Consider the following 21,239-nt stretch of genomic DNA (forward strand, 5'->3'; position numbering starts at 1 on the left):
AGTCACACTGTGGTATCCCCCCCCACCCCCCCACACACACACACATCCGGTGCTTCATGGTCTCCATTCTTATAAACTTTAAATAGTTTTGGGTTGTTTTGATAAACCACAGAGGGTCATCGGGGGGTGAACTGGTCCCTGGGTTCATCAGCCCCAGCTCTTTGTTTCCTCTTCCTGTTGCACCATGGGAGGTAAACAATGAGTAAACAAGCTGCGTCACCACCGGGCTTCAGCCTCCACTCATTGCTCAGTGGCACTCAGTCAGAAGTCAAGTGAACATAACTCATGTTGCTGCAGATGAAGTGACAGACAGAAGGAGATCATGGAGGACAGACACAAGCCTGGTGAGGACAACGTGTCCCACTGTCCCTCGGACCCACGTCCTCTTACATCAGCTGTAACATCTCAGGAGGGTTTGAAGATCCTGATCCGGTCCACAGACTGTGGACACAGATGGACGCTCCCTCCTCCTCCATGTTAGCAGATGAGACATGGACATGGGATCTTATCTCACAGACGTGTTTCTGAGCAGTTTGGTTTTTTATTAGTTATTGGTCGACCGTGTGTGTGGGCCGCCGCCCATATCTGGGATATTTTGGCTTCATTTCCTGAGCGTGAGGAGGTGGAGATGTGTTGTTCATCTTTATTTACAGTCTATGTCCTGTCTGCTAACATGGAGGAGGCAGGGTTTATGACCTATCCTGCAGCCAGCCACCAGGGGGCGATTTGTATTGATATTACAACTTGAACATTCCTCATGTATTAAATTAACTTTTCAGGTGAAACATCTTTTCCGTGTCACATTTTCTAACCTTTCAAAAGTGAGTATTTATTAAACAGTAATTTTTGTGATGTTCCAACAGAATAAATAAATCAAACAGTGACTCCAGTGAGTCAGATCAGTTTCCAGCTCCTTAATGGGCGACCAGTGGACACTGTATGATGGGAGGCACCATCCCACCTTGTAAACCTCAGAGTCTCTGACGGGTTCAGATGTTTTCTGTGACCTCCTGCTCCGGGGAGAATCGAGCGTGAGCGGCTCCTCGCTGCCGCTCGGGGATTAACTGCGTTTATTATGTTTACAGGAGGAGGAGGTGAGAATGTGTCCGGCCACTTGGGAGGGGGGGGGAGGGGGGGGGGAATCTCATTTTAACGGCTCGGCTGATTTATCAGCTGAGTGAACTCGACTCCAGCAGAAGATCCAGATATTCTTATTTCTGACTTCATGTGTTTCCTCATCTCTGTGTTTCCTCCTCCTCCTCCTCCTCCTCCTCCTCCTCCTCCTCCTCCTCCTCGCTGCTCTCACATTTACCTTCTTTAATCCTCCTGATATTTTATTCATCTCCTTCTCTCTGTGAGAAGAAGATGTTTCTCTGGTCCCTCGGCCAGAGGAGGTGACAGCTTTACGACCTCCCTCTCTGCCAGGCCTGTAATCCCCTCCATGATTTAATAACCCCCCCCCCTCCCTCCCTCCCTCCCTCCCTCCAGATCCCTCCACTCGTCTTATTACTTGAACATTAAGTTGAGTTAAATCTTCCTTTGCTTCCTTAAATCTCTGATCCACTGCAGGTCTCCCTCTCTTTCATGACTGGTCTCATTTTCTCTGCAGAATCCCTCATGTCCTGATTCTGAATCCCTCACAACTCAGACGAGCTGCGTCTGTCGGGGGGGTCTCAAGTAACGTTCCACATTTTCACAGATTTTAAACTGTTCAGGGTTCATCGTTATTTATGAATCTGAAGTTTGAATCGAGGTAGCGTTTCATTCGGTCTTCTGTCGATGGCGTCATGTCCTCTTTGTGCTTTGTGTGTCAGTGTTTACCACAACAATCGAAAGTGACTGGTTAGATCTTGGTGGTTTTTAACTCTTAACTTTGAGATCAGATGTTTTCAGAGAAATGAGCTGAGGAGTCGTTAGCGGCAGCTCGACTCACGGCCAATCAGAGACGTGTTGGGGAAACACTGAGTTCTAACGTAAAGCTGCTTTATTCAGTTTTTACTGGATTGAAACCTCTGAGGAAAGTTCAGCTCCTGAACCATCAACTCTGAAGGAAACTTAACGAGGAGAAGACTACAACTCCCATCATCCCCCACTGCTTCAACATCTCAATAATGGGACTGGAACAATAGATTCAAAACGACTACAGAACTTCTTCAGTCAATCTGCTAATGTTCCAACATGCTGCCACTTTAGAGACCCGGGGGGGGGGGGCTTGTGTCGGTGCCCAGAGAACAGGTGCACACCTGGGGCAGAGGTTGTGCCCCTGGGACCCCGAGCCCAGCCGGGCCCCTGGTACCCGGGCGTACGACAGTAAAACACTATTTATCTGAGTGAGCGAGCAGAACATAACAACATTCTTGGTTTACTGACGTGAGCTGGAGGTCACGTACACACAGACCGTCAGTAACAGTACTGACCTGAGGTCTGTGCAGCAGCAGCTCGGCTTTATGGGCTCATGTGGAATGTGAGCGGAGACTTTTAGAGAAATACAAATCTGCAGATCTCTTATTATCTATTATCTTCTTCAAAATAATCCAGATCCTATAACACGATCATATCTGCAGGTAGATCTCTGAAGGTTGCTGTTGTCTCCAGCAGGAGCGTGAGCAGCTGCAGAGTTTCAGAATAAAGAATTGCAATTTTAAAACTCAAGTTTTAACGTGAAATTTCTTTCAAAGACTTTTTTCCAGTTTCCTTATGAATAGAAAGACAAAAGATTTTGGTTTTTAACATCACAAGATAGAAATTGTTTCTCAGGGAATAAAGATTTAGACGTCTGAGTGATCCATCAGGTTCCTCATCCAGCAACGTGTCTTAAAAATAAAACATCAGAATTAGAAATGATTATCAAGATTATCACGATAATTAATATTTGTTGCATTACACAACGTGAGGAAGAACTCTTATCAGTCCTAGTTTCTCGGGAGGAGGGATACACACATGTGCTTGTACTCAGGTGGACGAGCGTTAACGGACAGTAAATCTCATCCTCCTCTGATGTGTATGGGTGTGTGTGTGTGTGGGGGGGTTGTCCTGTCACGCAAATGTTCTGATTTACTTTTTTATTGCCAGACTTCACGTTTGTGTTGATGTAAAAACATTCACACAGCGAAACACAGATGTTGGACCAAATGGAGAAGAGAAGAAACGTCTACAATTGTGTTTCTGGTTTGATGAATGTTCGATGTCCTGCAGAGAACTGACTCAACAGAGAACAGTAGCTCTGGGACGTCTGCTTAACTCATAATAAAGTTTATTATGATTATTATTTTGCACTTTTCTTGATTCAGTCTCAAACACATAAAACAGATCATTTGAAAGGAATTTACTCCAAATTCATTGAGCAGGTTTGATCAGTATAAGACGAGACCTGCAGCAGATACAGGTCGGAATATCTAATATCATTCTTGTTGTTGGTCATAAAGTTATTTTCATGTGGGATGGAAACGCTGCACTTCAATCGTCTCAAGGACAAAACCTTTAATACATTTTAATGAAATTTAACATCTGTTTATCATGAGATTGTGTTTGATTCCAGCGACGCACAAAAATCCAAAGTGTCTCACAGATTAACTGACTTCTCTTATTTTACATCCGACTCTGATCTTTGAGTTTTGTCTGCGTCAGTTTTCCTGGACGTGTTTTGTTCTCTTGGTCCCTCAGGGATACACGAGAGGCTCCTGAAGACCAGGATCTGAGATCAAACCTCAGAGTCTCCACAGGAAAGAACAAATAAAGTCTTGAATCCAGGACAACAATGTGAGCGATGGTGAAATCTCCTCAAAGCTTTTCCTCTGAGAGGATTTTGACCAAAATTCAACTTTCCTGGACAAACAGGTGGTTATGAAAAACTTCAGAGAGTTAAGACTGTTGTGTATCTGTTCATAGATCTGAGTTTTCTGAGGTCACAGTGACTTTGACTTTTAACCACAAAGTTCATCCTTGGGTCCATTTGAATGTTTGTACTAAATTTGAAGAGATTCCCTTTAGCGGCTCTTGAGATATCGTGTTCACAACAATGGGACGGACAGATGGACGGACAACGAAAAAAAAAAATCCATTTCCCACTGAGGACGAAGATGAGGAGTTGGATCATCAACATGACCAGGAGGGGGCGCTAAAACTTAAGAGTGAGCTGCCTTCCTGCTGCTGCAGAAGAAGAGTCAGGAGTTCATCGGCCTCCTGAATCTCATCTTGACCCAAAGTCGACTTTTCATCTCTCCACAGTCGAGCGAGCTTCAGAAACCCTCTGAACAGAATCTGTGGACATGAACTGGGACTCGAGCAGATGAAAGAAGACGAGTGGACGTGTTGTTTTTCCACCGCGTCGACCAGAGTCAAGACAAACACCCAGCGCTGTGGGAACCGAGCTGCACAAGGCATTCTGGGAAGAGGAAACCATCTCTGATCACCATTTCTCCCACTCGGACTGTCCAAGGCCTCAAGGAAATATCCCCCCCTCCCCCTCCCCAGGGGATTCTGGGAAGAGGAAGAGGGCTGACGTCATCCGAGGAAAGAGAAGAATAGGAAACGGGCCCCTGGACTCCTACTCAACTCCCACATCCTTCAAGTGAGTCACAGACTGAATTCTTACAAAGAGGTTTTTAAAAACACACCTGCAGCTTCTTCATTCTTCAAACAGGACACGTTACAGTTTGCTTCAAGTTGGAGGAGGAGGAGGAGGAGGAAGAGGAGGAGAACACAGAGTGAGGAAGAGGAGGACGTCTGTTCTGATTAGAGACGAGATGAGACGGTCACATCTGTCCACAACTATCAGAAATAATGTGCAACCATGTTTGATCTGAAAGAACAAGATCATCACACGTCGGGACAAAACTCTCATTTATTAAAACTTAAAAAAGTTTTACACGATTGTCACTTATTTGTTAGTTTGACTGATTTACTGTTAATTTTTACTTTAAGTTGGATTCATCCTCGTTTTCCATCAATTAATCAACTTTACGATGAAACTCCTGCAAACTAACAATTTTATCCTCCAAATATATTTTATGAAGGAAATTTATTTCATAATCTCTAAAGAAAAATAAAGTAAAAATCTTTTTTAACAGTTCTAACTTTACACATTTCTTATTTTAAGAGAAAACTATTTCACCCAGCACATGTGTCTTTAAACCACGTTTCAGAGTCGGCTTGTAGAAACCAGATCTGGATCTTTAATTGAACTTGTCACACAAACCGATTGATATGAGTTTCTTTTCTTTTTCCTTCATAGATCCTTGAATCTGTTTCTCATTGGCTGAACCTGAAGTGTGGAAGCTCCAGTTTGAACGAACTTGTTTCTTTGAACACGTTGTTCCCGTCTCTTCTTTTCATTCTTCCTCTTCAGGAAACACAGGAACAAGTGAGTTCCTGGAAGAAGCCTCGGAGGAAACGTTTACTTATTGTTCAGAGCGAGAGAACAACATCATTAGTGTGTGTGTGTGTGTATGTGTGTTGTACGCTGCCTGGTTAGATAAATGGCTGCTTCTGCCTCTGGGATTTGGTGAAGAGGTCAAAGGTCATTTCACAAAACACTCCACTCCCTCTTCACACTTCAGGAAAAATCACAACATGACAACTTCCTTCTCGTAGTGTACAGTGTTTTAATCAGATCCAACTTAAAGCCGGACCCCATCCTGGATCCGCTCGGCTCGGAGCTGAGGCACTGACACCAGGTCAGTTCTGACCTTCTGCACAGACACAGTAACTGAGAGACTCACAACAACCTGAAATTCCACTGAGTCTGAAGGGAGCAGTAAAGATTCAGATTTACTGATTAACAGTAAAGTTCTTCATCGTTCGTTTGCTTTCAGTGCTGAGTGGATTCTGGGTGAAACAGGATTTGACAGGTGGATTCATTTCAGATTGAAGGAGCAACAGACAAAGATCAAATGTTTCTGGTGATAAATATAAAGAGTGAAAAGAAACAGAATGAAGAAAAACTGATGGAAGACAATCTGAATCATGCTCATTAGCTAATTAACAATGACGACGTTGTTTACACCTTAATCAGACCAAAGCAACAGAAACATCCGACAAACACAAGCTTTGACCTGATGATGGCGCTAGCTGTCGTCTGCACTGTGAAACTGAATTACACAACTATCCTTCCAACTGAGCATCAACCCACGAATTCACTAAATGATCATCAGCTGTTTGAAGAAGACTTGAAACTAGAGACTGAGACAGAAACTCCTGAATGTTCACTGACTTTATAAAGTGAGAAGTCACTTTCTATAGAAACCACCAGAGGAGTCGCCCCCTGGTGGTCATTGCACAGAAGACAGGCTGCACCTTCAGGACCCAAAGTCTTTTCTATTTAAAACAAAATCCAAACGTCCTGTGGCAGCAGAGGAACCGTTTCCTGCTCTTAGAGAAAAGTAGACAAGCGGTGAAACTCACAACCCAGTGACGTCCTCGTCTTCAGAGACACGCAAGTGATCAACGAGAATAAAACACTATGTGAACACACACACACACACACACAGCCTGAGACGGACACACACAGAGTGAGACAGACACTTGTCCCCCCTCATTAGGCGTCTCAGCGAGCGGTGAAAGGAGCGTCTATTCACTGGACGTGGTGGGAACACTGGAACCAGCCGAGCAAAAAAACAACCAACCAGTCTGGAGGTGAAAGCCTCACGACTGCTCCTCAGAGACAAAGTGAATTCCTGTGAAGCTTCAATTTCAAGACTCCCATCCCCACGCCTTTTCTCCGTCCTCTTCGTCGTCCCCCTCCTCTTCCTCGGTTTTTCTAAAGAGGAGAAAGAAAAGCTTCCTGAATTCCTCCTGACAGCTGTCACACCGACCACCAGCAGCCCCCCCCACCCCCCCCACCCCAAAACCTGAATGAACCAGAGAATGTAAACCAAATCACGAAGGAGGATTCTGCTAAAACTCTGCTTAGAGCACGTTTAGTAACAAGATGATGATCCTTTCAGGTGCTGGAGGGACGAGTCTGATTGACAGCGTCTCTGCAGTGAGCATGGGGGGGGGGGGGGGGGGTGCTCCTCTAAACACTGGTTTCTATTGGAGGACATGCAGAGGATGATGTGTCACTGTTTTACAGGACGACGAGGAGGGAAGACTACGATTGTTGTTTCTAGATCTGTCGGCTCTCTGATGGAACCGGCTCCTGTAGCATCACCTCCACCATCAAAGATAAACTGAGGAACCAGGACCCCCCCCCCCCCCCCCCCCCATTCAACGGGGGGGGGGGGTGGAGTTCAGATTCATAACCATAATTCTGCATCTGGAACAAACGCAAAGCAAATTCCTAAGTCGCAAGAAATGTGTGGAAACAAAAAACCACAACTCTTCAAACATCCTCGGGACATTTTCCTGTTGTTGTGAAAGAGCTGAACTGCTTCTTAACATGAGAAACACAAAGTGTCCACACAAACACAACAGACAACAACCACTGCAGTCGCCACAGATATCACATTTAAAATAATCTCAATCAATATGAAATTAAACAGAGAAAATGGTTTTAATCAAACTGTGGTCGGATAACAATCTGTATCTCCAGCTGCAAGTGGAGGCTGAAGCAGTCGGTAAATCTGTGAAGCTTCAAATAAAACCTTCACATGCACGAGGGTGAACCCCCAGAGACACACAACAGAGACTCCCCCAGTGTGTCTGTGTGTGTCTGTGTGTGAGAGAGTGTGAGTGTGCATCTCTGAAGTGATAAGGTATCACAGGAGGAGAGATCATCCACTCCCACTGCTTCCATATCTCCCATCGCTCTGACACCGATCCAAACCATTACCAGCTCCACCCTGCACTCCTACACAGACACATACACACACACACACATACACACACACACAAACACACACACACAGCTGGATCAACACACACCCTGATTGATACACATGAAAAGATTAATACTGTTTTCAGATAGAAACTGTGTAAACCAGTGTGTGTACATGTTGTGTAGTTGGTGTTTGTGAAGCAGCAGCAGGTTGTTGGTCCGACTCGTTCAAACAGGAACATGTGGGAACATCCAGACGAGGGGCGGAGCCTGTAGAGCAGCAGGAGGCGGGGCCTATAGAGTCGGGACATGACGTATAAACTCTGCTCTCCACACCGGCGTCGGCCCTCATCACCAGAAGATCTGGAATCTCCTCGTGTTTCCAAGTGGACGTCTTCGTCTTCTACGTGTCCGGCTCCTCTTCTTCATCCTGAGATGTTTGTGTTCTTTAGGTTTCACGTGTCTCCTCAGTTCATCTCAGTTAATCCAGTGAAGCTGATCAAACTGAGAGTCGACGCTGCAGAGCGACACGACCTTCAGCTTCTGGATCTTCAGATAAAACCAGCTTCTATTACGTCCACACACAAACTGACAACATGTAATCAAACAACCAGAGCCGGTCTCCTGTGTTATCTTCTTCTCATCTATGAATTTCTATCTCCAGTGATAATAACTTGTGATGCAGATTTGAAAAAGTGTCATTTACATAAAGTTTCAACACGTAGAAAGAATCCTGTCGATCTCTGAATCCTGATTCCACAGAGACTTTTCACTGATCTGTCAGTGACGACAGTTTGGTTTCTCACAAGTGGACAAACGCAAGAACGTACACACAAGAACACACAATCTGTGTGTGTGTGTGTGTGTCCACATGACACAAAACACTTCCTGTCCTTTACAACTTGAACTTTTAAGGAGATTACACAGAATGCTTTCTGTTTCCCAGAGAAACTTTATTTGCTTCCTGCTCCTCGAATCACACGACACAATCGGAGCTGCCTGGTAAAGTTTAATGTCAAAGTCATAAAACACACAAAGCTGCTCAGTGTGTGACACTTTCCTCACTCGAGTGTCGTAAGAAGCAAGTGTCTTTTTATTTTCATTACAGTCGTTAGAAGAGCGTTTCCATCGGCTGCTGTTTTCTCTCAAACATCGTCCAAGTTTAGAATCCTAATTTCAGCTCTATTGTGTGTGTCTGTGTGTGTGTGTTTAAATAGAGTGTAGTAGATTTATTTTAAGACTGAATTTCTTCTGTAAAAATCCATTAACAACTAGAACGTCCCCCAGTAGAGTTCACACCAACTGCAGCAGGTCATCAGAAATATCAGTCATCTCAATATGTCAGATTTTCATTCATGAGTTCCAGAGATCGTTTTCATATGAGAAGCACAGAACCCTTTTCTCTTCATTTCAGAAAACAGCTCAAGAAACAAGTACAGACAGTTGAGTATACTAGACTGGGATAAACACACACACACACACACAGACACACACACAGACACACACACAGACACACACAGCTCTACAGCAGTGAACAGAAGAAACAATAGAATCTAAAATAAAATCCTTTATGTCAACTACATTGTCCTGCGGAAAGTCAAATAAACTTTACCCCTGAGGACATGGGCAAAACAAAGCCTTTCATTTTGTGCGTGTGGGTGTGTGTGTCTGTGTGTGTCTGTGTGTCTGTGTGTGTGTGTGTGCCCCAGTCTGTTATTTCCATACTTGTACAGACAAAACAGAGCCACACAGAGTAGCAGGAGCATCAAGGACACGTCCACAGTGTTTACCTGCGTTTGGCAGCTGTACAGTAAAGGACACGTGACGCAGACGAACATATGAGTCAAAACACGCATGTGAAACTGTGTGTGTGTATCTGGCCTCTTGTGTAGGAAGACAAACACATGTGTAGTAAAGTTAGAAACGAATGCTCCTGGACACAGATGAGACTCATCTGTGCTGCAGCTGGAAACCGGCAGCAGAAGTAACGTGTGAGTTCAACACTTTTTAATGAGATGGTTTCAGCCTGATAATCAGAGTGAGATTAAGACTTTACTAGAGTTCCTTCAGACTGTCGGGTCGGGGGGGCCTGGCGTCGGGCGGGGGGGGGGGGGGTTTGCTCAGATGCTTCCAGAGAGGAAGGAAGCGCTCGACTCCGCACACAAACTTTATTGTTGCCTCAGTCCTGATAAGAGCTTATTAATTAGGAGGTGAAGATAAACACTATAATACAATAGAGACTGTTAGTGCTTTTGCAGGGGGGGGGGGGGGGGGGGTGCGTGTGTCTTTTGTTCTTTTTCAAACACAATAAGCAAACACAGGAGTTATTTGGAAATTGGACTGAACGTTTGAGACGTTTCCTTCTGGAGCGATGAGAACAGAGAGTGAAAAAGCTCCAGATCCACAGAGACAGGAACGATGGACGACATGACTGCTCCCCAAAACTGAACACCCTACATTACTGTTCTATAAAAAGCCACCAGGGGGCGATGGAGACATTTTGGCTTCACTAGTTTTTATCAGTCTATAATGATAAATAACAGATTTAACGAGCTGCTGCAGAGACCGACCGGCCTCACGAGAACTGGACCAATCAGGCTCCTCACTGAAGGTTCCTGGTTCCTGCAGCCCGGGCTTCACCTGGACACGTCGCTGCCACCGAGGAATCTCCAACAAGACATTTCAAATAACTATTGTGACTGAGTAACAACTGAGAATGAATCATCCTGAGAGTTGAGATTCCACAGAAGATAAATGAGGAGTGAATGAATATCTGAGGATGATGACTGCACCTGGAGGCTCTGGCTCTGTTGGATTTGGCAGCGCCTCCTTTCTTAACACTTTGATAAGAAGTGAACTCCACAGCAGCTCCACACACATTCCTCCTTCACGGATCCACAGCGTCTCATCGCACCGGCTGGAGGACACGTCTCTGAGACGCTGTCCCGGACGCCCGGACAGGGACTCGTCACCCGAGCTTTCCAACGGAGACTGAATCAAACTTTAACTTTCTCCTCGGGTGCTTCTTCTTCGTTGATATCAGTGAAACTCAGGTCTGATAAACGTTATGAGCAGCAGCAGGTTTATTTTATTCTATGGTTTATTCTATCTTTATGAGAAACTGAAGTAGGTGATGAGACGTGAAGTCAACCTGCAGTTGATGTAAGATCTGCAGGATTCTTACATCATCGCATAACTCATTAAAACCAGACTGATCAGAAACACTTGATCAATCATCAGTGAGATGAGAACGACTTGAAAAACTTTGATTTAACATCTACTTAGATTTTTTTAGTTTGGTCCCATCTGCTAACATGGAGGAGGAGGGGTTAATGACCTACACCGCAGCCAACCACCAGGGGGCTGGTCACCAATACCCTCAATAGCTCTGTACTGGATTCATACAACAACAGACAATCATGGTCCCCAGAGGATGAATTCCTATAACTATATTGATTCCCGGACTTTTGCTCTTGAACTTATTTTAGAATATTTGTTGGTGCGCCAGAATTTCCTGTTCCCCTGAGGATGAACTGGAACAAGTGATCACTCAGATTTCTCATCCAGCACCATCAGCAGGTTTAGAAATGTAATTTGTTTGAACTATTTTAGAACTGACACTTAAGATTAATGTTCATAAGAAGAGTCGTCCTCTCTTGTACCAGGTGGGACATGAAATCTGTTATACATGTTTAAAATAAACCACGAGTCCTGGTTTCCCTCTTTCACTCTCATTCATGATGTCGGAGGAGACAGGACTTCTGTGTCGTGGTGATGGTGTCAGTTCAGAGAGAAGCCCCCCCCCCCCCTCCACTAGAACCAGGCCCAGTGTGGGTCTGACCTCGGGTTTGTCCTCTGGGACAGAGACACTGATGTCAGCCTGTCTGGGTGGTCCACTCTCTGTCCCTCTGTCCCTCTGTCTCCTCACAGACTCACTGCGTTTCTGTATTTTAATGTGTTTGTCCAGATTTCACAAACTAGATCCACGTGAGTCATGGAGTCTTGAGAGGGACTGGATGGTGGATTTAGTTTCCCAGTGCTCAGCTGGTGATCGCCTGAGATTCACATGAGTGAGAATCTGATCAATCTGATCATTGGTCTAAATTAAAAACAGGAAAACACGTGAAAGCGGATTTTTCTTAAAAGTTGAACCATATATTTAAATGTAAGAATTTGCTTTAGTGGCCGAACTCTCTGTGAAGTTAACTCCAGCTTCATCAAACTGCTCCTGACTCACACACTGTGTTCAGCTCAGAGAAAGACCCCCCCCCCTCCCCCCCGACCACGCCCTGCTGGTACTGAGGAGCGTGACATCAGAACAGGATCCAGATCATATGGTTCATATCATCAGATTTTACAGTTCAGTTGTCCAGACGCATATTTATATGATTCCTCTTTCTTTAAAAGCCGACAGCAGAGAGGGATTTAACATCAGAGAGGAGGAGAGACACAAATGTAGACACACACACACACACACACACACACAGTCACACACACACACAAACACAGGAAACAGCAGCAGAGGAAGGAAAAACAACAAAACACACACAGCATCTAACAATCTAAACGACTATTTACTACAATAGTGCCATTCTTCAACCATAGACACACACACAAACACACACACACACACAAACACACACTAACTTCCACGGCGATGACCATCCCAAGTTAGGAACTCTTTCAACAAAACCCTGTTATACAGTACAACGCTGAGAACTTTCCCAAACCTCAGTGAGTGTGTTAACCACGATGGAAACACACACACACACACAGACACACACAGACACATACACACACACACAGTAAGTGTTGATATAGGCTGGTGGAATAACACAACATTTTCACATGAGCTCATGAATGCACCGTCTCAATCTCACTTTTTGTCTTTCATTTATTCACGGGTGTGTGGCTGTGTGTGTGTGTGTGTGTGTGTGTGTGTCTGTGTCCAGCTCTCCAAACACAACATCCTCCCAAAGGGCCTGTGGGCTGGAGGAGGAACAAGGATCTGTTTAATGATGAAGAGGATGTTGTTCTGGGCTCTTCATCACTGTGGTGTGTCTGCATATTTTGTGTGTCTGTGTGTGTGTACATGACATTGTAAATCATGGCTCTGTGTGTTTTATTGTATTGTGTTAACCCGGGGATGAGCCTGAGTGGACAGATCAACATGATGATGAAACTCAGAGCAACGTTCAGAAACATCACTTTGTTTCCTTCCATGACCACGAGGTGAAGGGCGGAGTCAACTCCTGTCGACTCCGCCCACTTCTGTGTAGTTCATGGTCTGAACGTACAATCGGAAAATTAAAACCTCAGGGAGGTCGACTGAGACTTAGTCCCCCCCCCCATCAGTTACTTCTGTGGCCTCACAGAGTGAAGAGCTTCACCTTAGATTCACATTCAGAGCGTCTGTGCTCTCAACTCCAGGATCAAATATACTGACCTTAAAGAACTGGATCAGAAGAAAACAAATACCTGGAGAAAACTGAAGCAGTGTCTGCTGCTGACAAAGAACAGGCCCGACTGGCATCTAAAACCAAGATGGCTGCTGCTGCTGTCGACAGGAGAACACCAGGGAGCATGGATCAGAAGAAGAACAAACACTGATCTATTGACATGTTCCATCAGAGACAACCGCTGCCCTCAGTGAAGCCTCTGAACAAAGGTCCTTCTGGAATCATCTCTCTCCTTCCAGGACCTCCTCTGCTTCCAGCCAACAGGGGGCGATCCAGAGGTTTTAACCTAACTTTACGGAAGCTGTCAGTTTAAGGCAGCGTCACACGTGTTGCTGACTGATTGTAGGTCTGCTCTGAGGCCGATGATATCACCTCCTGGAAATCAGTGAAGGGTTCCAGACCCACTCACAGGAGGTTGTGGTGATGCTGAGCTAAACATCAGGTTGTCTAACTTAAGACAAGATGACAACATCTAAATTAATAAACCAATGAAAGAAGTTCCACATCTGGAAGAAAGTCATGATCCAGTTCAACATATGACATACATGAACATACCTTAAAGAATAGAAACAGGGTAACAGCTGCTGGGACTTCTAACAGTGATTAAAACCCAATCAAGGCACCTCACGGAACAACTGGGATTCCTTCTGGGAACAAATCAACTGAAAGTCAGACGTTAACTCAGCAACGTCAACAAACTGTCAAACTGTCCCGACAAGAGGATCTCAGGACTTCAGGCTCTGTGGCTTTTTAATAAACCAGGTGGGAAGTTCTGAGTTTCTTTGAAAGAGAAGACGTCTGGTTGGTTTGTGCACAGCTGGGTTCGGGCGTAACACCGGACTTCATGTTGTTTTAACATCAATCAGTTTGCAAATGACACAAATACATTACACACACACATAAATATTACACATATAACAGCTTTCTGTACAGATTTCTATGGGAATAAAACAAGATCAAAATCTGCTGCTTGATTCTGTTCACATGACATCGACTGCACGTCCCCGTCCCCCCCCCCCCGCGCGTTCTGCCTCAGACCCTCAGGGTAAATTCAGAATTTGTTTGAGCTACATTAATAAAATCAGTGGAGACAGAGACTGTCGTCATTTTACTTTTGTTCCTTGATCAATTTATTCAAGCTCAGTGGTACTCGCACAAAAATGAATACAGAGCGACTCCACTTCCTCCCACTCTCGTGACCTGAAGCAGAAACATCTCAGATAGGAACGCTGTCTGGACTGAGGTCCTGCCCACACACGCTCTCGTCCAATCAGGAGTCAGTCTCAGCTGTCAATCATGACGTCTCAGCCCGTTTCTATATCATAACCAATTCAAACCAAACTGATCAGAAACATCGAACAAACATCAGTGAGATAAGAACTGAAATGACAGAAACCCACTTTGACAAACATTGACTCTTTAGTTTGTCCCATGTACCATCCACTAACATGGAGGAGGCCAGTTTATGACCTGTATTACAGACAGCCACCAGGGGGCGATTGAGACGCCCAGGCAACATCACTCATGAGGTTTTTCATTTCATAAATAAAATAAAATATTGTACTTCACCTGGCCGGGTTCACATGGTCTGATGATCCATCAGGTCTCAATCTAAGTCACATTTTCGTTAATGCAGGATTAGAGCTACACACAGTTCATGTTCCTTTCTATATTCAGATGTTCATTTTACTGATAATAATACCCACCCCCCCATACACACAGTTTACTACACTTCATTTACTCCACAATGTATTAAACCCTTAATTTATCGCGTCTTTAAGAGAATATATTTCCACCGACAGTTATCCCCCCCCCCCCCGTGTGAGGACTTCAGTTGTCTCTCCAGCTGAGGACATAAAACATTTACAAGGACTTTGTGACCCCCCCCCCCCCTGAGTCCGGCTGAGCGCACGCCGTCAGCTCCTCCATTAAAGTGATGTAAGGTCTGGTTCTGTCCCGGTCCCTCCTCGGACTCAGAGAACCAGACTCCTGCGGGCGCTGGCCCACAAGTCTTAACTCAGCCTGACGCCCCCCCCCCCCCCCATGAGCCCTGGTGCTGCAGCAGCGACTCACACACCTGATGAGATTTTCACACTGAAAGGTCAAAGGGCAAATCAAAGCTTCACACAGATTTGTATTTTGTTATCACAGAGCTGTGCTCACAAACTGGAACGTCTGCCTGGGCCAATCAAAACACACATGAACAAACACACACTCTACCCTCTTTAACACACACCTCAATGAAATATAGTTATTATATACATATATGAAAACAGTCAGAAATCCTCATCATAACTTCCCAGAATCCATAGAGACGATTCACATGTCCGACCAACAAACCACAAATAAGTATGAAATAAAAGATATTACTTTTCACTTCACATTAACCCCCTGCTGCCTAAACAAAGATTCAATTATAAACACCATCTATAAATGTCAGTTCTTTCCTCCATTAACTGATGAATCATCAGGAGAACAGTGAATATTTCCATCACTAGTTCCAGTTTAACAGTTTCAAGTTGATTGTTTTGAATCATCGGTTATTAAATCAATAAGATCTACTAAGATCAGAGCTCACTCCTCCCCCACCATCCTCCTTCATTCAGTCGGACTGAACCAAATCACACACACACTAGAATCTTCTCTTTAGTTCAGATGCGTCTTTGTCTCATTTCATTTAAAGAAAAACACATTTGTGTTTGAGCTGCTTTCTACTCCTTGTCCTCATCCTGTGGATACACAGTACTTTCCATGAAGTATTTTAAACTTATCTTGTCCTCTGTGTCTTTTGACTGCTACTGTGTTATGTCCTTGTTTCCCTCGAGTACTTGATATGCGTTAGAGCATCAGGATTAGAGACAAAGGGTTTTTCCATCTTGTTCATCTCCTGCACATGTGACATGTGATGAAGTGGATTTACTTTCAGGTCGACTTTCAGAGAGAAGTTCAGCCTCAGCTCTGAACCAGTAAATCTCACGTGTTAGTTTGTAACGTGAGCTGTGGTCGGATCCCGTTGGACAGACGGGGTCTGGACCTCAGACTGGATCATATTGTGTAACATGTTTGTCGGACTCAGATCTTCCCTCGAGCATCATTTAAAATGTGCTTCTCATTTTCCGCGGATGTGAGACGCCTGGTTGTTCACACAGGTCGTCCATCTGTCTGAACGTCTGTTTTACATTCTCTGGTTTCAGAGCTCGGCATCGATCCGGCTGCGCCCCCCCCCCCCTCTGGTTCCAGAGAGACGATGCTTCAGGCGTCTGGAGACACAAAGCGTGAGGATGAAGATCTGTTCTGAGTGGTTTGCTCTGAAGCTGGTTCCAGCTCCTCTGTCTGACACTGACAGTGATCGAGCCTCAGCACAGAGAGCTGCTGCTGGACTCACGAGAGACACACACACAGACAGACGTGTGTGGAATAAGTTAATTATTCAGATGGTTACGTAGAACAGAACTCCAGGAAACTGTCTTTAACTCTGACTCTGTTTGTAAAGTTCCAGACGGACGAGTCACAGAAACAAAAGGCTGCAGCCCGACCAGCTTAGAACTTCAGGTCTCTGTGGCCGCCGCCCTCAGAGAAGACTTTCATCTGGACTCTTTGTGGATTCTAGTCCCAGAGCGATGTGAACACGTGCACCCGCCGCACGTCCAGTGATCCGTCTGCTACTGTGACACAAAACCTCCTTTCTGTCCCTTTCACTTTATTCCGTCTCCTGCTGCCTCTGGTCAAGTCTCAGTCAGTCGACACCGATTAGCTCGGAAAGAACATCTGTTTAAAATAAACGATGAACACAATCGTTGTAGCTACGTCAGCGGAGAAAGTTCGTTCTTGTTGAAGAAATCTCGGAGAAAGACGACGCAAGTTTAAATACGCGTTTCACAAAATACTCTCGATGTTTTTACAGCAGCTTCTCACTTCTGCAGTTGATGTGAAACGGCAGCTGCTGCCTTTGTAGAGAACTTTACAATCCGCTGCGTCACTTAATGAGGCGGAGTTTATAGACACGTCACTGCTGATTGGACAACACCTCTGACACACCCACCAAACGAGAGGAAAGGAACTTCGTAGCTCGTGGACACGTTTAGAGGAAACGCGTGGTTTCATCTGGATGCTGAAGCTACTGAAGCTAGCTCAGAGATTCAACGTGCCCCAGGTAGAGTGAAAGCAGAGACGACCAATCAGAGCAGACTTTTTCCGGAGGAGGAGGGGTCTTACAGAGACAGGCGCTAAAACCAAGTGTTTGAGACAGAGGCTGAAGAGAGGAGCTGCAGCGGGTGGACAGTCTGAGGACAGACATGTTTATCTAAACATTACACACGAAAACATTTCACAGTAAAAACATTAAAATGATTAGAGTGCAAACAGCCGTTCAGTAAACGTAGTAAACACACACATCCTACAGGTGGCACCAGCATCACTGTGTTATCACCACTTCTGTTTGACAGGAGACACAATGACACAATACAGCCAGGAAAACAACACACACACACACACACACACACACACACACACACACAGTGCAGGAAACAGCAGTCCTACACACAGATTGTACAGCAGTGGGGGTGTTGAACTCCATAACAGGAAATGCAGAGACAATCGCGGGAGGTTTACTCACAGAAGAGAGAAAGAGACAGAGACGTGGACAGAGACATGGACAGAGACGTGGACAGAGTATGGACAGAGACGTGGACAGAGACATGGACAGAGACATGAACAGAGACATGGACAGAGACGTGGACAGAGACGTGGACAGAGACGTGGACAGAGACGTGGACAGAGACGTGGACAGAGACGTGGACAGAGACATGGACAGAGACATGAACAGAGACATGACCAGAGACATGGACAGAGACGTGGACAGAGACATGGACAGAGACGTGGACAGAGAAAGAGACGAGACATGGACAGAGACATGGACAGAGACGTGGACAGAGACATGGACAGAGACATGGACAGAGAAAGAGACGAGACATGGACAGAGACGTGGACAGAGACATGAACAGAGATGTGAACAGAGACATGGACAGAGACATGGACAGAGACATGAACAGAGACGTGGACAGAGAAAGAGACGAGACATGGACAGAGACGTGGACAGAGACATGGACAGAGACGTGGACAGAGACATGGACAGAGACATGGACAGAGACGTGGACAGAGACATGAACAGAGACGTGAACAGAGACATGGACAGAGACGTGAACAGAGACATGGACAGAGACATGGACAGAGACGTGGACAGAGACATGAACAGAGACGTGGACAGAGACATGAACAGAGACGTGGACAGAGACATGAACAGAGACATGGACAGAGATGTGAACAGAGACATGGACAGAGACGGACAGAGACGTGGACAGAGACGTGGACAGAGACGTGGACAGAGACGTGGACAGAGACATGGACAGAGACATGAACAGAGACGTGAACAGAGACGTGGACAGAGACATGAACAGAGACGTGAACAGAGACATGGACAGAGACGTGAACAGAGACATGGACAGAGACATGGACAGAGACGTGGACAGAGACATGAACAGAGACGTGGACAGAGACATGAACAGAGACGTGAACAGAGACATGGACAGAGACGGACAGAGACGTGGACAGAGACATGGACGGAGACGTGGACAGAGACATGAACAGAGACATGGACAGAGACATGAACAGAGATGTGAACAGAGACATGGACAGAGACATGAACAGAGATGTGAACAGAGACATGGACAGAGACATGGACAGAGACATGGACAGAGAAAGAGACGAGACATGGACAGAGACGTGGACAGAGACATGAACAGAGATGTGAACAGAGACATGGACAGAGAAAGAGACGAGACATGGACAGAGACGTGGACAGAGACATGGACAGAGACGTGGACAGAGACATGGACAGAGACATGGACAGAGACGTGGACAGAGACATGAACAGAGACGTGAACAGAGACATGGACAGAGACGTGAACAGAGACATGGACAGAGACATGGACAGAGACGTGGACAGAGACATGGACAGAGACATGGACAGAGACATGAACAGAGACATGGACAGAGACATGAACAGAGACATGGACAGAGACGTGGACAGAGACGTGGACAGAGACATGGACACTTTGTTCTTTGGGACGACTGTATTTTCTTTGACATGAGAACAGTTTCACAAACACATGAATCAGACGATACTAATCTTTATATCCCGTCTTTGACCAACAGGGTTGTTAACAGACTAAATTCTCTTTGTGGAAGAAATGACATTCAAAATCATTGAAAGATATTTTACTGAATCACCTTAAACTCTAGAAACTCTTCAATAACAATAAATAAATATTAATAAAACCTTGTGGAAACCTCCGAGCCCCCGAACCTGCACATGAAACCTTGATGACCACGAGGACTCTCCAACTCCTTCCTACGCCCCTGAAACACCCTGAGACTTCACATGACCACAAATCCTGAATCAAGAATCCCTCGAGGGTCAGTTATCACCAAGTCCTACAAGAACTCACAAAACCTCCTCAGTGAAAACAGGATGCTCCTCAGGAGTCAAACACAACCAAACCTCCAAGATTCCACAGATCATCCATACTGACACGGTACTCTCAAAACCATCTCACTGCCTCTTGAAGGTCTGACAGGAACAGCAGGACCCTGGAACCAGGAACATCCTCAATGACCATCAAACCACCTCAGGTCCCTGAAAACTCCTAATTGACCACAGAACCTTGACAAGGACCTCTGGTGAGTTCCCATGATTCTCCTGGACAAGTCCAATCTCTTCAAATCAAGTTTCTCTTTAAACCATCAGAAACACGAGATCATCATCAGATTGATGAAGAACTTGTGACTGAACAGAGGATGTTTGGAACAAAGTGAAGAACAAACAGTTTGTCGAACCTGTAAAGACTCACGGAGCAGAGCTGGGACTCGGGATGAGGCGCGTGTCCGCGGCTCCGGTCTACTCCACCTTGCAGCGGCGGGGACGCGGCTGAGTGTCGGCTGCGCGTCACCTGCACGATCCTCTCTTTATAAACACTCTGAACATGTGGGATGAGGAGCCACGCCCCCACCCCAACATACCGCCCCCTGCTGCGTTCAGGGACTGCTCGGGGAAAACCACTTCCAAGAACGTGATACTATAACAGACACACTTTATTTCTTCTCACCAACCGAAACATTCTTCTTATGATAATCAGTTATTTAAGACAAAATCGACTCAAATGTTTGGTCACAATGGTTTTGAGAAATTTATCCAATATCTTGTTGAAGACACAAAAGTTGGAGAAATAAACACAAACAGATATTTACACACAAATACACGAGAAAATCTATATTTATCACGTCCACGTTTCAAACACATGTGATGCATTGAATGTTTACAGCTACAACAGAGATTGAACACAATATATCTCCTCAGAAGATGAATATCAGATATTATCAAATAATAAGCATAATAATAATAATATAGAAACTTACTCGTTTCCTTTTCTTTTGCCATCACTTTGAATTGATATTGTATCATTTAATCTGACATGTAAAATGATATTGTGTTGATTGGCTTCTTGACCTTTTCAACAGTGTTTAAGTTCATGAGGTTGAATTTTAATAAATTCCTACATTTCTTGCAGCACCTGAAGATAAGTTATGTTCTTCAGTGTAGGAAACAGCTCCCTCTAGTGGAATCATGGTGTTATCAGCTGCAGTTCTGAGGCTGTGGAGCTGATTCTACTCATTTCATTCAGTTTCCATTTAGCTTCACCAAGCTGTTTCATCAAATCCATTACAGAGGACCAGACACTAGATTGTTGGAGGCCACGTGTAGAAGATGGATTTGTGATGTTCTACCATTTGATCTTTATTGTTTACATCTCTGAGCAGCAGATTAAAAGCCGTAGTATTAACTGCCTTCATTATTGGATGATATAAGAACAGGCTGAGAGAAACCACGTATTAAAATAAGTAAGTTAAAGTTGCAGGTTTGAGGTTTGGTGATTCACGAGCTGTTAATTCCTCCTGGTTCATCTTTC

General features: G+C 45.0%; 1 protein-coding gene across 3 annotated transcripts in view; it reads right to left on the reverse strand.

Moving 5' to 3' along the window:
- The window catches only part of si:dkey-49n23.1 (semaphorin-3D), a 47,396-nt gene extending 27,114 nt beyond the window's left edge, over positions 1 to 20,282 (reverse strand). For 2 of the 3 annotated variants that reach the window (XM_062410047.1, XM_062410030.1), the window contains exon 1: positions 20,124 to 20,255. The gene's annotated coding sequence lies outside the window, so the exon portion shown is untranslated. Of the gene's footprint in view, positions 1 to 20,109 lie in introns of all 3 variants that reach the window. The other variant, XM_062410039.1, reaches the window with a different exon arrangement.
- Between the last annotated feature and the right edge of the window lie 957 nt (positions 20,283 to 21,239).

Source organism: Platichthys flesus, chromosome 2 (assembly GCF_949316205.1).
Source record: "Platichthys flesus chromosome 2, fPlaFle2.1, whole genome shotgun sequence".
Taxonomy (NCBI): Eukaryota; Metazoa; Chordata; class Actinopteri; order Pleuronectiformes; family Pleuronectidae; genus Platichthys; species Platichthys flesus.